The sequence below is a fragment of the Desmodus rotundus genome, chromosome 7, assembly GCF_022682495.2.
Source record: "Desmodus rotundus isolate HL8 chromosome 7, HLdesRot8A.1, whole genome shotgun sequence".
Taxonomy (NCBI): domain Eukaryota; kingdom Metazoa; phylum Chordata; class Mammalia; order Chiroptera; family Phyllostomidae; genus Desmodus; species Desmodus rotundus.
In genome coordinates this window covers 28693525-28706360 of record NC_071393.1, presented here as the reverse complement: position 1 = coordinate 28706360, position 12836 = coordinate 28693525, and the positions used below count along the sequence as shown (strand labels likewise).

Here is a 12836-nt window from a genome sequence, read left to right as displayed (position 1 = left end):
AAGCGTATATTTCATTTTTTTAGTTTGTTCACAGCCTACTGTACAACCATCACCACTATTAAAGAATGATTCCATCACCCTTAAAAGCCCCTCCATACTCATTAGCAGTCATGCCCTATCCTTCTCCCAGATCCCTGAACCCTCTCATCCAATCTCTATCTCTACAGATTTGCCCATTCCAAATATTTCACATGTATGGAGTTGTATAGTATGTGGTCTTTGTGTCTGGCTTCTCCACGTAGGACGATGCAGTCAATGTTCATCCATGTTTTAGCATTTGTCAGCACCTCATCCCTTTGCATGGCTTAGGAACGCTCCACTCACGAATACACTGTAGTTTGTTCGTTTGTTTATCAGTCGAGCGACATTTGTGTCATTCCCACACTTGGCTGTTAGGAATAATGGTGCTGAGGGCATCTGTGTGCAGACTCTTGTGTGGACACGTGCTGTCATTTCTCCTGGGCACGTACACAGAAGGGGAATTGCTGGGTCATTTGGGAACGTACGTCTATCTCTTTGAAAAACCGGTGATTTAATTTCCACAGGGGCCACACCAGTTTTCATTGTCATCTACAACATGTGAGGGTTCCCGTTTCTTCACATCCTCACCGACCCTTGCTGTTACCTGCCTTTTTGATTGTAACTGTCCTAGTGGGTGTTAAGTTAGACTGGATTTTTCTAATGACCAACAATGTTATGCATATTTCAATGGGCTTGGTGACCACTTTTATATCTTCTTTGGAGAAATATCTTCAATTTTTTCCCCATTTTAAAATTTGAGTTATTTGTCTTTTTATGTAACAGTTTTCTATATATCCTGTGTACTTATATATGTCCCATATTACATGTGATTGCAAATATCTCCCATTGGTGGATTTTCTTTTAACTTTCTTAATGGGATCATTTGAAGTGCAATTTAAAGTTTTGGTTAACTTCGATTTATATTTTCTTTTTTTGCTTGTGCTTTTGGTGTCATATTTAAGAAACTGTTAGGCAGTCCAAGGTCACTACATTTTCTTTTAAGAGTTTTATAATTTCAGCTCTTACATTTAGGACTTTGATCCACTTTGAATTAATTTTTGTGTATGATGTGAGGTAAGGTTCAATTTCATTCCTCAGCATGTGGATATTCAGTTGCCCCAGCATGATTTAATGAAAACAATATTTTCCCCCCAATGAACTGCGTTGGTATTCTTATAAAAAAAATGCAGGTTTATTTCTGGATTCTCAATTCTATCCCATTGACCTCCATGTCTGTGCTTATGCCAGTGCTACACAGTCCTTATTACTGTCGCTTTTGTAGGAAGTTTCATGAACAAAAGATACGAGCCCTCCAACTTTGTCGTTCCCTTTCAAAACTGTTTTTGGCTGCTTTGGGTCCCTTGAATTTCCATACAAATTTAGGGGCAGTGTGTTAATTTTACAAAAAAAGCAGCTGAGATTTTGATGGGATTACAATTAATCTGTAAATCAATTTGGGAAGTATTGTCATTTTATCAGCTCATAAGAGTTTCTGTCCATAAAAATGGAAAGTGTTTCCATTTATTTACATCTTTCAACAATATTTTGAAGTTTATAGTTTACAAGTTTTTCATTTATTTTGTTAAATTGATTCCTAAGTATTTTATTTTTGCTGATGTTATTATAAATGGAAGTTTTCTTAATTTCATTCTTGGATTATTTATTTCTAGTGTATAAAAATATGATGTTTTTGTGTATTGAGCTCATATCCTGCAACTTTGTTGAACTTGTGTATTGGTTGTAATGGTTTTTCAGTAGATTAATTAGAACTTTTTTTTGTATACAAGATTATGTTATCTGTGATGCAGATAGTTGCACTTTTTTCCTTCTAATCTGGATGTCTTTTATTTCTTTTTCTTGCCTAATTACCCTGGCTGCAAACTCCAGGACAGTTTTGAGAATAAGTAATAGAGAGACATCCTTGTCCTGTTTCTAATCTTAGGGGGAAAACACTGTTTTTAACCATTAAATATGATATTAGCTGTGGGTTTTTCATACACTACTTTATCAAGTTCAGAAAATTACCTTCTATTCATGTTTTTTTGTGTGTTGTCATCATTAAAAGTTGATAAATTTTTCCAAATGTTCTTTTCTGCATTTATTTTAATGTATTGTTTTAAAACTTTATTTGAATACATTAAACCAACCTTGCATTCCTGGATAAATCTCCCTTAATCTTGGTGTATAATTCTTTTTATATGTTACTGGGTTTAGTTTGCTAGCACTTTGCTGAGGATTTTTGCATCTCTATAAGGACATTAGTTTGTAGTCAATATCTTGAGATGTCTTTGTCTGGTTTTGTATGGTGATGGTAAAAACCTGATAGAATGAGTTGGGAAATATCTCTCCTTTTCTCTTTTCTGGAAGTGTTCATGAAGGATGATGCTAATTGTGCTAAGCATTTGGTAGAATTGACCAGTAAATCCTTTATTTTCAGAAAGCCTTTGATTATTAATTCATTCCTTTTACATGTTATAGGTCTATTCAGGTGATCAGATTATGTATTTCCTCTTGGACCATTATTGGTAGTTTGTGCACTTGTAGGAAGTCATCCACGTCATGTAGGTTATCTTATTGCTGATGTTCAGTTATTCATAAAATCCTACTTACGAGGGGCCTCCCCTGCTAGGTGAGAGTTCTAGGAACACTTCTGTATCAGTGTACCAGCTGGCATTGTTGTGAGAGCCTTCAGTGAAATTTTCTGAATAGTCTTTCAATGTGTTTGCCCATTTCATGAAGGGTGATTTATGAGCACACCTGCCCACACTGTGCTAGGTGTTTAGCAGTTTCTGACCAAAAACAGCATGACCCCGGTGCCCACCTTCCCTATTTACCTGATCTCACCCTGAGCAATTTTTTTTTGTTTGTTACTCTGGATGCAAAAAAAAGTCCTCAAAGGCAAACATTTTGCCCATGTGGAAGAAGTGAAACAAAAAAAGGCAGAAACACTAAAAGGCATCAAAATCGACAAGTTCAAAAACTGTTTTGAACAGTGGAAAACAATGTCTTGATAGGTGTATTGCATAAAATGAAGAGTACTTTGAAGGTGACTGAAGTTTAAACATGTAAGAATAAATACACAATTTTTTATAAATAAATTCTGGGGTTTTGGGTCTCCCCTCATATAATCCCTTTTATTTTTGTAAATTTGATAGTGATGTCCCTTTTTTCATTCCTGATTTTAACAATTTGAATCTTAGCTTCATTTTATTTGTCATTCTTGCTCAAAGTGGTCAATTCTGTTGATCTTTTCAAAGAATTAACTTTTTCTTTTGTTGTTTTTTAAATTTTTAAATTTCATTTATTTGTAATTTGGTCTTCATTATTTCCTCCCTTTTCCTTGCTTTGCTCTCCTCCCCTCCCCCCCATTCATTTGCTCTTTTTTTCCTGTTTTTCTTTTTATGGTATAAGATTTGGTAATTGGTTTGAGAGCTCTCTTCAAATATACACATTTGCAGCCATAATTCTCTAAGTCCTGCTTTTGCCATGTCCCTTAAGTTTGGGGATGTTGTGGCTTTGTTTTCATTCACCTCAAAGTATTTTCCAATTTCTCTGTGATTTATTCTTCAAGTCACTGGTTATTTAAGATTGTGTTGTTTAATTTCTATATATTTATAAATTCCCCACATTTCCTTTTGATATTTATTTCTACTTTCATTCCATTGTGATCTGAGAACCATCATACTTTGCATGATGTCCATTCTATTTAACATTTATTAGGACTTACTGAATGACCTAACATATTGTCTATCCTGGAGAATGCTCCTGTGTACTGAACAAAAGTCTATATATCCTGCTGTTGCTGGGTGGAATACTTTATAGATGTTTGTTGTCCTTGTTGGTTTATCATGTTGCTCAAACCCTGTATTTCTTCATTGATTTTTTGGCCCCGTTGTTTTATAAATTATTCAAAATGGAGTTATCAAAGCCCCAACTTTCATTGTTGAATTGTCTGCTTCCCCCTTCAGTTCTGTCCGTTGTCGTTTCATGCATTTTCAGACTCTTGGTTAGGTGCACCACTGCACTGTTTTATGTTGCACTTTAAAGCTCCCCTGCTTGGGCCTGATAAGTTTGTGTCTCTCCTGCTACACTTCTTCTTTTTAACCTACTTTCTTGGGACTTAGTGTAGTTGGGTTGTACTTGAGCATCTGTCCAAAGCTTTTGTGTCTTGTTTTATTCTAGAATTTGCTTGTAATTGATTCAGTCTTTCCATTAAGTGGCACTTACAGACTATACTGGATAAGAGCTTATAAAATTTTGAAAATTGAAAAGCCTTTCAATATTATTTAATCTACTTTCCTCTTTTCTTTTCCTTTCTTTCTTTCTTTCTTTTTTTTTTTTTTTTGAATGAATAAGGGGGGGCCAGAGAAGTGAAGTGATCTATCCCAGGTTACACAGAAAATTAATGGCAGGGGCAGGGTTAGAACTCAAACTATTTGACTTTCTGTTTACAGTTTTTTTTAACTAAGCCATATACATCTGCTTTTTGTTATTCAGTGGTTTCTTTGTGTATGTCTACAGGCTTGTCCTAGTCTGAAGATCGCTCTGGAAATCTTGTTCAAAAATGTCTATGTCTACATATGTATGTATACACACAGGCACACCCTATTTCTTTCTTAGGGATTTTTTCATTCATCTGTCTGGGATGGGACCATAAACATGCATTTCAGGAACCCCCCCAGGCAATGCTGAGGCACACCTAGGTTTGGACACACTGGGTCCTTTCATAGATTCACAACCCTTACTTGGTGTTGTGGTTTTATGTCATTCACACTCTTAGTAAAATTTTCCTTAAACATAGCTCTTCTTTCTAATCTTTTAAATCAGTTTGTCATTGGACAGTTTCATTTTACCCAATGATCACAAGTCCCCAGATTCATCTCTCTCTCCTCTTTCATGTAGGTAATAAGTGTTTCCCAATCCATTGAGGCAGAAGCCAGGAGAGGCTACTGACCGGTGATTGTAGGAGGTGGAACTGAGAGGATCTTCACTCTCCTCTCATCTTGTCACATGTGTGACTTTTCCTTTTGGGCTCAGAGCAGGGGTCTCAGGTTTATGGAGTTAGAGAAAGGCAAAGGGACTATCGCCATCTCTTTGTAGGCAGGCCCTATAAATCAGGCTTGTAAAACCTGAGATCTATGGATAACTGGACATTGGAGGGATGAGCTTTAGAGTGTTGATGAACTTGTTAAAATGTCAGCCCAAATTTGGTATGCACATACTTGCATTATTCTGAGCAGGGGCCTTACAGGTTCCATAAGGTTCTCTGAGGTCTCCTGACACTCAGTAATGAAGGACTGTTGCTAAAGCTGGCTGACTGCCAGCCGACTTGTTTCAGGTGGCTGGTTACCACCTCCAGTGCATATTGTGGTGCCTTGGGTTTAGTTAATCAGATCCATGAGACTGGACTGAAGGTGTAAACAATTGAGGAAGAGTAGAAATACAACTCACGATAACAAGTTATGCTTCCCTTCAGCAGATAATTCCTTTCTCTCTTAAGAGACAGAGAATGGATGAGCTGACCAGGATACAGTGAGAAAGAAGGAAATATGAACATTGAGGAATATTTATAGTATTTATAAGTTATCAATGGTTATTGAGTCTTTGGCATCTTCAATGTGGGGAGCAAATATGAATGGCAAGTTTTTATGCCAAGATTGATATAGTCCAAAATGTAAGATGTTAACCCAGAAAATAACAGGTGGCAGGGGATCAGCAAGCTTTTCCTTTAAAGAAACAGAAAGTAAATATTTTAGGCTTTGTTGGCCATACAGTGTCACAACTACTTTGCTGCTGTAGCACGAAAGGAGCTATAGACATTATGTAAATGGGTAAATATGGCTGTGTTCTAGTTAAACTTTATAAACAATAAAATTGGAAATTTATATATTTTGCACGTGTCACAAAATATTTTCATCTTTTGACTTCTTATGAACCCTTTAAAAATGTAAAAGCCAGTCTTAACCTGTGAGTGTGTGTGTGATTGTGTGAGGAGAGTCCCAAACAGGATTTGGCATGTGGGCTGTGGTTTGTTGAGCCCTGAACTGGGTAGTCTAGAAACTTTGGATCCTAGAATCCAAGCTGAATGAACATCATTCTTTAGTTTTCTACTTGGGCCTTGACTATAGAACTCAGACATAAGTTAGGCAGCAACTGCAATAATTGAATTTTAATGTCAGAAGATACTTGTAACCTGATTAAATCTTGTTCTTTATTACATCTTCCCTTAATTATGCCTAGCCATTGTGTGATATTTTTCATCTAACAAAGGGCTTACACATAATTACCTCATTTAATTTTATTTAAAAGTCACTTAAAATTTATTTTGCTCACGTAAGTTGAACATGGAAATATTCTTATTATTTAAAAAAAATCAAACACAGAAAAATCTATTTTTCTCACCCAAGAAAACTGTTTTCAGATTGGTGTTAGTTCTTCCAAACCATTTGTTGTATATTTATAAAGCATCTATACATATAGTTGTGTTTTGTGGGCTTTTCTTTTTGTTTGCTTACTCATGTTGTAACACGTACATATATTCTACAACTTGCTTTTTGTTACCTTACAATAAGTATATCATCAAGGCCATTCCACGGCAGTACATGGAAAATCCCTATTTTATTTTAATTTGTGACTAGTGCATAGTTTGTATGTGTCATGCTCTGTTTAAATTTTCTTTATCCACAATCATTTTAATGGCTTCTAACTCTCCCTGTAACAAACAGTGTTGTGGTGCACAGTAACACACACCTGGGTAGAGGGCATCACCTAAATTCTAATGAGTACCATCTGACTGCCTTCCAGGAAGAACGAACAGTTACAGTTCTACCCAGTAGTGTACAAGGATCCATCTTATCCTATAATTTTGCCTTTTTTTGGTTAGTCAGATGACCACAAAATGGCATCTCCTTGACTTAATTTGCCTCTTTTCACATGTTTATTAGATGTATGGAAATTCCTGTCTCTAACTTTGTTAATGTTGTCTTTAACTGCACAGGAATTTGCAGCTATATTGACCATTTTTCTTCTTTGACCATTTCTTTTTGTATTTAGGACAAAGAAGTAGACCTTTGACCATAACGAATAGGAATTTCCAATCAACAAAGGAAAGTGTAGACAACTTTAACAGATGGGTAAAAGATTGATAGCAAATATTTACAAATTAACAGTTTTAAAAAGAGGTATTATTAAACAGTATTACCATATAAAAAATTCTTGTAAGTTAACCAGAAAAAAATGTTGAGAAACCTAATAGAAAAAGGAGCAAAGGATATCAATAGCAATATTCCCAGAAGTGGGAACCCAAATAGCTAGCAATCTGATTAAAGAAATGCTCAATCTTATTAAGAGCTAGAACATGCAAGTGAAAACAACAATAAACCACAAAGGTATGCCTTTCAGATTAGCAGACTAATGCAGTCAAGGAGGTAAGGAAGTGGGAAAACGCACACATGGCCGTTAGGACTGGTCTACTGGTGTGCTGCATTGCTCCATTCTCGTAACTGTCTAGGACTTGGTGGTCCCCCTCCTCGGCATGGACCCCAGAGAAGCTCACACACGAGCCTGTGAAAGTGCACACTCTGGAGCACCCATTGCAGCCTTCTTTGTGGCAGAGAGTTAAAGGCAACCTAAGTGTTCATCTCCAGGTAGGTGGATGGACCAGATGTGACAGGCGTTAAGGAGCTCTACACAACAACACAGAGTGGAGGGCGGAATGGAAGACAGAAAAAGATTTATAGCTTGGTACTGCCTGTGCACACTTACGCCGTTAATGTAAACAAATGTAAGTTCACTAGAGTGGGTGCCGGTGAGGAGTGAAGGATTGGAATGGTGATCAGGAGTAAAGGCAGGGAAAACCTAATAAGAAGAAACATTGTATAGATCAATGATAATAATAGTCTATCACCAGGGAGTTTGATAAACATCATTTCCTGCCTTTGGGTTCGAAAGGGAAGAGGGGTCTTATTTATTGCATAATTACAAACATATTATCCTAAAATCATTTGTAACATTTATATAATTTGCTTTCTAGATTTAGCTTTGTTATCTACTGGAATTTACTTTTCTATATACTTTCAATTATGGATGTAAGTTAAATACCTTCTTATTAATAGTCAATGATTTTAATAGTTAGAAATTAAATGCCTTCCTCACTCTCTTGATATGTAACTTTTGTCATATATTAAATTCTCATTTGGATATGGGTTCCACTGATTTACTTGGGCTTTTTTGATGTAATTTTCATACTATTTTAACTACTAAAATACTGATTGTTGTCAAGAATGTAAGGAAATGGGAAAACACACACCTTACACACCAGTAAGTTTAGTCTACTAGTCTGCTACAGCCATTCTGGTAATTGTCTAGCTTTATAAAATATTGTTTAGCCTAATAAAATATTATAAAATACTTGTATAAATACAAAAACATTTATTGTTTGTATAAAATACAAATATTTAATTTTTAAAAAACACTGTTTGTTATTTTCAATATTTCATCAGCTATTTATACACTTTCATCATCCAGATTAATTTTTTAATGTGCTTATAAGTTTCATAAGTCATAAGGATTTTGAGGTGGCTGAGTGTATTGAGTTTAGAGATTAATTTATCAAGCGTGTTTATGACAGTGAACCTTCCTGTCCGGGAACCTAGACAGGACTTCTCTGATTAACTGGTTCTCTGTTTTCTTCAGTGAAACTGTATTTTAGTTCATAGAGGTCTGACACATTTTATATTAGGGTTAGTCATAACTGTTTCACTATTTAGGAAATTTTTCCTATCACTAATATGGCTATTATTACAATTTTCTAATTTAATATTGTTTGATATTCAAATGCTTTTGATGAGATCTTATCACCTTGGTGAACTGTTATCAATTAATTATAATAGTTTTAAGTTTTCCTTGTAGACTTTTTAGGAAGACATTGTACATTTAACAAATAGTGAGTTTTCTTTTCTTCAGTATTTTCTGTAATTGCACTATGGAGGGCAAGGTCCCATCACGACACTGTTGAGCAATGTTGCAAGTGCTAAAGTGTTGAAAGCTTCTTTACTTTCATAAGAAGTCTTCTGATGTATCACCACTGGTGGGGAACCATTCCAAGCGTGGGAAATGTGGCTCAGCCCCCACTCGGAAAAGCCAGTGGGGAGCGAGGTTGGCGGGCAGGACCCATGTCCATGGATAAGTTCTCTAGTGGGAAATCAGGCCTGCATTGTACTTAGACTGCTAGGAGACTTGCTCTTGCTGAAACTCATTCACCCTGAATTGAGGAAGCAAATGTTTACTGAGTATCTTTATCTTTACAGAATCTGGGCTAGACCCTCCAGGTGTGGGACAAAGCCCTTTCGACCATTTCTCCCTTTACATTGCAAATGTCCTCCTTTGATGTATTCAGTGACACCCTCTCCTGTGTCTGCAAAGATAACCACCCAAAACAAACCTTTGTATAGTAAAAGAGGACCTTCTTTGATGTAAGGGGCCGGGAAAACCAATAAAAGCTTGGTCAAGGCAAGGGTAGGGGCGGCTCCCCCCTTGAAGGAGTGCCCGAGGTGCTCAGAGGTACTCTTCTCTTGAGAGAGTGGCCACGCCATCCCTTTTCCCCCACAGGACGTCTGTAGTCCGTGTGTATGTGTATTGGAATACTGAGACCTCAACAGCAGATCTTGCGGGCCGAGATCTGCATCAACCATTTAGTACTAGACTGGCTTTCATTTTGTGGTAACTATATCTTATTGCGTCAAGGGTAAGAAATTTTCCTTCTATTCCTAATTTTCAAATAGGTTTCCTTTTTTAAAGTCAGGAATGGGTATCAAGTTTTTTTGTCAGTTTTTTTCTTTGCACGTACTGTAGTGATAGTGATCGTGTTTTCTCTTATAATTGGTTTAATTTTCCTATAAACAGTGAGGCGGGTTTGATATCCCCATTTTGCAGGGAAGGAAGCTAAACAGCATAGAAGATAACAAAGTTGCTTAAGGTGAACGTGTAGCGTGGTGCAATATGCAATGAAGGGCTGGGTTTGCTGCTTGCTGGTATGTTTGCAATGCTATACTTGCTATGGCCACTGAAGTTTTTGAAGCAAAAACGGGGATTAGAAATTTCTAAAATTGCCTATTGTTGATTCTACTTCTGAAGATCTATCCTAGACAAATAAGGCTTGTGCAAAATTTACGTTTGTGACATAAAGTACAAATAGTGAAAAAAATGGAATAAGTCAAGTAAGAAGTGAGGTATCATTCATAACACAGACATTTAATGGCATATTGTTTTATTTCTGCAGACTATTAGTGACAGAAAAATGCCCGTGATAACATAATATGTGAATAAAAGCAGTAAGCATATTACATTCCTGAAAATCTCCAGAAAGAATACTGGTAAGAGGAATGAAAGGGAAGAGCTTATTGAAGTACCAATAATAATAAAGCTCCTCTGAAAGACTTTGGAAATAAGCCAACCTTACTTGCTCATGACTCCCTAGAGGGACATTTGCTTAAATATGTAGCTGTCAAGGTTATTTGCAGGCTGCAGTGTGAGCACTTTCTATCCCTGCCATGAAGTTCTTGGTGTGTGTTATGCTTGAGTCTGGTCAACTTTTGCACCACGTAAGTGAAAGTTCTGCACCATCAGCTTGTCTCTCACAGTCCCTCTGTCTGTCTCAGTCTCCACCTTTCTGTGTCTCTCTGTCTCTGTCTCCCTTTCGCTCTCAGAAATCCTCTGCCTCTGCCAACTCTCCCTGCCCTCCCACCGGCCTGCAGCTGTCAAGATGTCACTACTGGCTGTGTCCAAAGAGCCTGCCACCCTTCATTTTAATGGTTGTGTATACAAGGCAAATGAGGCAGCTCTGTGGGTATCTCTTTACCTGGAAATGAATGAGTGGCCCATTAGCTTAATGAGGAGCTCTTCTCACCTCTCCCCTCTCCCGAGAGAGGGGTTGGGTGCATTCAAGACTATGAAGGAGATGTTTTGGACTCAGAACACAGCCATGGCCAATAGAAAGTGGTGGTCCCAGGTCCTCTCCACTCACACTCTAACTTTCTGGGTGATGCCAACCAGCTACTTTATATCTTTTCTTTTGCAAACAACTAGCCACTTGATCTGAATTTAAACAGCCTTGACTGGGGGAAGAGAATAGGTGTGTTTGTGTCTGGGGGTGGTGGGGAGGGTAAAAGTAGCAAATGCTTCTCACAGCTGATACGACAGTCTGAAAGAAATTCCCTTTCTAGTTTGGCTCTTATTTAATCCTTTAATTCTTTCTTTGTAAGGCATGGATCAGCTTCAACTAACAAGCCATGAATGTGGAGGCTTCTAGGTCCTTTTCGAGTTCTGCAACGTATTAACTAAAAATTCTTACTATGTGGCAGATGCTTTGCTAGGTACTTTTCAAAGATTATGACATTTAATTCACACAATAATCTAATTTGTTGAAAGCTATTACTATCCCTATTTTAGGGATAAGAAAACTGAGTCTTAGAGAGGACAAGACACTTGGCCAAGATTTCTCCATCCGTGCGTACCTGAACATGATAATAGAGATATCGTTTGATGAGTAATTTCTATCTGCTAATCATATAGTCACCTATATTAGCTCATCCTTACAACAACCTGTGAAGTAGGTATTATTATCACTGTTCTATTTTATTTTATTTTAAAGTATATTTTATTGATTATGCTGTTACAGTTGTCCCAATTACCTTCCCTTTGCCCCCCCTCTGCCTGAAGCCCCACTTCCCTCCAGCAATCCCCCTGCCCTTTAGTTCATGTCCATGGGTCATGCAGGTAAGTTCTTTGGCTTCTCCCTTTACTATACTATTCTTAACCTCCCTCTGTCTATTTTGTTCCTACCAATTATGCTTCTTGATTCCTACACCATTCTCCCCCTTCTCCCCCTCCTCCTCCCAGACAATAACCCTCCAAATGATTCCATACCTATAATCCTGTTCATGTTCTGGTTGTTTGCTTAGTTTGTTTTTGTTTTTATTTTTATTTGTTTAGATTCAGTTGTTGATAGATGTGAGTTTGTTGTCAGTTTAATGTTCATAGTTTTGATCTTCTTTTTCTTAAAAAAGCTCCTTTAACATTTTATATGATAAGGGTTTGGTGATGATGAACTCCTTTAACTTGACCTTATCTGGGAAACACTTTACCTGCCCTTCCATTCTAAATGATAGCTTTGCCAGATAGAGTAATCTTGGCTGTAAGTCCTTGTTTTTCATCACTTTGAATACTTCTTCCCAACTCATTCTTGCCTGTAAGGTTTCTTTTGAGAAATCAGCCGATAGTCTTATGGGAACTCCTTTGTAGCTTAATCTCTTGCTGCTTATAAGATTTTCTCTTTATCTTTAAACCTTGGCATTTTAATTTTGATGTGTCTTGGTGTGGTCCTCTTTGGGTCCAACTTGATTGGGACTCTCTGTGCTTCCTGGACTTGCATGTCTGCTTCCTTCACCAAATTAGAGAAGTTTTCTTTCGTTATTTTTTCAAATAGATTTCCAATTTCTTGCTCTTTCTCTTCTCCTTCTGGTACCCCATATGTTGGACCCCTCTTGAAATTGTGCCAGAAGCTACTCAACAACCTCATTTTTTTTCTTGTTGTTCTAATTGGTTATTTTTTGCTTCCTACGGTTCCAAATCATTGACTTGATTCTTGGCTTCATCCACTCTACTGTTATTTCCCTGTAAATTGTTATTTATTTCAGTTAGTGAATCCTTTGTTTCTGACTGGATCTTTTTCATGCTGCTGATGTCCTCGCTAATTTCCTTGAGCATCCTCATAACCAGTGTTTTGAACTCTGCATCTGATAGATTGCTTACCTCCA

At 37.1% G+C, this 12836-nt stretch overlaps 1 long non-coding RNA gene across 1 annotated transcript in view; it reads left to right on the top strand.

Moving 5' to 3' along the window:
• Positions 1-12836, top strand: part of LOC123479448 (uncharacterized) — a 77547-nt gene that overhangs the window by 37304 nt on the left and 27407 nt on the right. The window lies entirely within an intron of this gene.